The sequence below is a fragment of the Phalaenopsis equestris genome, unplaced genomic scaffold, assembly GCF_001263595.1.
Source record: "Phalaenopsis equestris unplaced genomic scaffold, ASM126359v1 Scaffold205652, whole genome shotgun sequence".
In the NCBI taxonomy this organism is placed as follows: domain Eukaryota; kingdom Viridiplantae; phylum Streptophyta; class Magnoliopsida; order Asparagales; family Orchidaceae; genus Phalaenopsis; species Phalaenopsis equestris.
Window position 1 is genome coordinate 4,068 of NW_018225127.1, and position 4,546 is coordinate 8,613.

Below are 4,546 nucleotides of genomic sequence, written 5' to 3' on the forward strand. Positions count from 1 at the left end.
TATATGTATATATATATAATATTCTATTTGGAATTATATGCTATTTTAATCAGAAAAAAATCCTATGACTAAAGCTTTTGATCCTCTGTCATTTTACGTTGAGATTCGTGCTAATTTTTTTTTTAAAATATAAATATCTATCATTGATAGGGACTAACGACCACTAATCTCAATATGAAATTAATTAAAATAATACTTTTATATAACTTTATATGAATTTCTTATAATATTTGTGCCCCACTATTTTGTGCATGTGTCCACTCTAACCACATGAAATTATTCCCCTATAAATAAACTCGTTGAGTACATTAACACTCACCTAGTTAAATTTTTAGGAAATTTACATACAGACCACACAATTTGCATGTATTTGCATACTTAACACATGGAGAGTTTGATATTTACATTTATAAGGTATTACAATCTCAAAGTTCTTAATAATGGTATTTTTATGTGATGTTAAAAAGTAGAGTGTTATATATGTAAATATCAAAGTTTAGGTGTTAGATATGTAAATACATAAAAAGTGCATGGTATATATATATAAATTCCCCCTATTTGCCATTTGTCCGTCCATTCACTTATGCATCAAGATTCGCGATTTTTGGATCGTCCATCATGCATGAGGCTTTCCGTGGACGGGATGCGTGAAAGTGGGAGGAAATTATGCGGGCAGAAATGGGGCCGCATGATAAATTGTACGACCTATCGCACAACTACTAGTGCTCTTTTACTTCAAAGAGGGACTACTTTTATTCTTTAAGAGGTCATGCCATTTTTGCATGTTTAGTTATGGTGAAGCTCAGCTTCATCTTGTGAACCCCATATCTACTTTGCTTTGATTAGGCTAAAACTTGTGATGATGATGATGATGATGATTAATTCATATTTATATAAAAATTCATAATTAATTAGAAATAATAAAATCTTAATAAAAAAATGCATAGATTAAGAAATGTTAAAAGATCATAAAAAGATCACACGACTTGTCATGTATCGTATTGAAAGAAATTATTTATCTAATTTTCACTTTTATGACTTTTTCTACTTGATTGAATTATTAAGCTGTGATTTAACATATATTATTGTTGCGTGATAAAATTGCTCTTTTGAACTAGAAGTGAAGTGATGTTTCAATTGCTTCATTTTAGAAATACTTAAGCATACATATGACCGATTAAAATGTGACAATTAATTTTATTTAGAAAAAAAAATAAGGAAAATAAGATGAACTTTTAACTAATATCAAAATCTTGCCAATTCATAAAGTTAACCATATAACCCATTTTTTATTATCAAATTAATACAACTATCAACTTTCATTCTCAACATTCTGTTAAATTCCAAATTATTTAGCAGCACTATGGGCAAACGGTATGATTTATGAGTTCGAATGTTTTTGCTTTGTTATTGGATATGTAAATTTATTGATTTTAGTGATATGAATATAAATATATAAAAAATAAGTTGAAGGGCCCAACTTAGATAATGAGTTACTATGTGTATTATGTTTTTGAGACATTACTTTGACATGAGCTATAGAAATACATTAGTATAATATTTTACAAGAATGTAAACCCTTGACCAAACCTCCATGTCCAAGTTATGATAGGTGGCTTCAAGAATGCTCTTGAAATTAAAGGACTTTGTTACTATAGTGGAATAGCCTAAGTTAATAAGGGTTTTTGTGAGGGAGTATATTTTGACATCTATAAAAAATGTTAAATTGACATGAACAAAACATGCCAAATTAATATCCATAAGCAAAACTAATTTGGTGTAAATGAGGTCTTTAAATAAAATTTTTATTAGCCTTTTCAACAACTATGATCAAATAAATGATTCAATCAAACACTAAAGGTTAGATAGGCAACAATTATTTTACAATGGAGGCCTGATAATATTAAGTAATGATGTTAGATTTAAGTAATGATGTTAGATTTATGTGTAGCAGAGGGTCTAACACTAGTGGCTAGACATGTAAGTAGGGGTGTAAACGAACCGAACACGAACGAACAAAGCTTGTGTTTGTGTTCGGGTCGCTTAAAATTTAGTTTGTTTGAAATAAAACGCGCTTAAGCACTAATATTATTTTATATTTCAAACAATAACGATTCGAACACGAACGAACACATCACTGTTCGTGTTTGGTTCGTTTAACTAACCGAACGAAAAAAATTTGTTCGCGTTTGTCTCGTTTACTTATCGAACGAATCGAACACGAACTCATTGACGAACTGAACACGAACTGTTCGCGAACAACGAGCTTTTTTGACGGCCCTGCATGTAAGGGAAGGTATATAGCGATACAGGTTTGTTGGACTGAAGTTATCGATCAATTATGATTTGATAGTTTAATAAATCCAAGCATAAAAAAATTGAAAAAAATAAGAGTTTTATAGGGATAGAGTGTAGATGAATAATGATCAATGTGGACACATAGAATACATATATAAGTTAATAAGGATGGTATAGACATGGGATTGTTCACAAGAAAAAAATTATATGAGAAAAAAAAACAAATTATGTGATGCACATCACATATGCATTGGCCAATATAATAATGAAAGTTTAATACAAAAATACCAGCCTTAAAATAGATGCTTGATCAGCAATATTTGATCATGCAGTGAGCCCTAACATGATGGAGGTAGTTTGTAATAGATACTCGACGAACATGAGCTAGTAAAGTATTTTGATTGAGCTACTTAGAGGCATTGAAGACTCAATGAAATGGGTGCACCAAACAAAAATAAACAAGAAGGAAAAAAAAAACTAGTACTCAATCATCAAATGGGTGAAGAAAGTTTGATAATAAAGGATAGATGTGCACTATCTACTTGAAAGATATATGCTCAATCTTCAAGTATGAGTAAAAAATATTTACATAAAAGACAATCATGATTCAATAAAATATAAAAATATAAAATATAAGAGCATATAATACTTTAAATGTCATAAATGCTAAAAAGATACAATGAAATGCTAAAAAGATACAAGTTGGTGATTCATTATAGGCTAAATATCCAGCCAAAGGTCACACAAGAAAGTTAATGTTTACATTTATAATATGATATTTTGATAAATGTTTAGATCTTAGTGTTAATGAAGCCAGTTGAAAGACAGGAAAAGGAAGTAAACTAAGTACTAGAGAAAGCGACCAAAATAAAATCAACCATTAAGACATCAAAGGTTGAATAAAAGTCATCAATGAAATTGGTTGGGAGGACATGAAAGACGAGATTTGTTTGGTAATGAATTCAACAAGGAAATGGGAAGAATCAAATAGAACAAGAGTCTACTCTGACACTATCAATGGTTTGGTAAAACTCCATCAAAAAATGAAAACTAACAATATTATATGAGACTAATAAAGACATTACTAGAAAGAAATTGAACCAATCGGTAGTAGCTAACCATGTATTGATTTGCAAAGAAATAAATGTTTTTGGTAATCAAAATCTTAATAATTACATAAGCTATAGTTTTAATAAAAAAATATTTAAATTTAATTACCATGATATTGATTTGTATGCAAGTTTAAGGTTAACTTAAGAATATATGATTATGGATGATATTTATTCAGATTGAATGATAATAATAATGCATATTTATAAATCAATCTTCATGAGTATGTATATGCATTTGTGGAAAGATTTCTCATTAAACCAAAGCCAGTGCCCAAGAAATAATTTAACTAGGGATGGAAGCAAGCATAATTAGTCAGCTTTGGAGTTGGCTCAAACATGACTCATTGACGAACTTGCAAGTCAAGTTTTTAACCCATGAGCTAAAAAAAGAGCTTATATTATAATTGATTATGAGCTCAACTCAATATGGATTGCTTTTCTGCAAGCAAGCTTGATTCAATTTGGATCCCTAATTCATGTTTCTTCTCCTTCAATATATTTCTGACATTAAGTTAACTATATAATATTGAGTATTTAATGTTATAGAATTATTAATTTATGTACTCAATAGACTTCTTTTTCAAATATTGTTTACTGATACACCTAAAATATATATTATTTTTAGACACATTTTTATACCTATTTTTAGATATTGCGTTTTAATGGAAGATATTCTTGTGTTTTTCTTTCAGGTATAAGTAAAAATGTGAAAAATGCTTAAAAGAGTGAAAAATGATCAAATTTGAAGCAAAACGGTGAAAATTGTGCCAAAGTGTTTTGACGCCTAAGCGTCGGCGAAACAGAGTAGGCCGCGCCTAAGCGCCAGAGGCCCCGCTTAAGCGTCAGAGGCAATTGTTTGACGGTTTTCTTCATTCAGACAAATTTTGAAGAGGTATTTGAGGCACCTATTGGTTTAAGAGGATGGTTATGACCACTAAGAACAAAAATATTATTAAAAGACTTGTGAAAGGAGGCATACTTTGGAGGATTCATCGAATGTAGACATATTTTGAAGAGTTTCCAAGGCACATTTTGGAGATTTATAAAAGAAGGAAGTTGAGAAATTTGAAGGGGGTACTTGAAAGTTCTGAAAAGAGTTAAAAGAAGAGGAGTTATAAGGAGTTTGGAGAGATAGT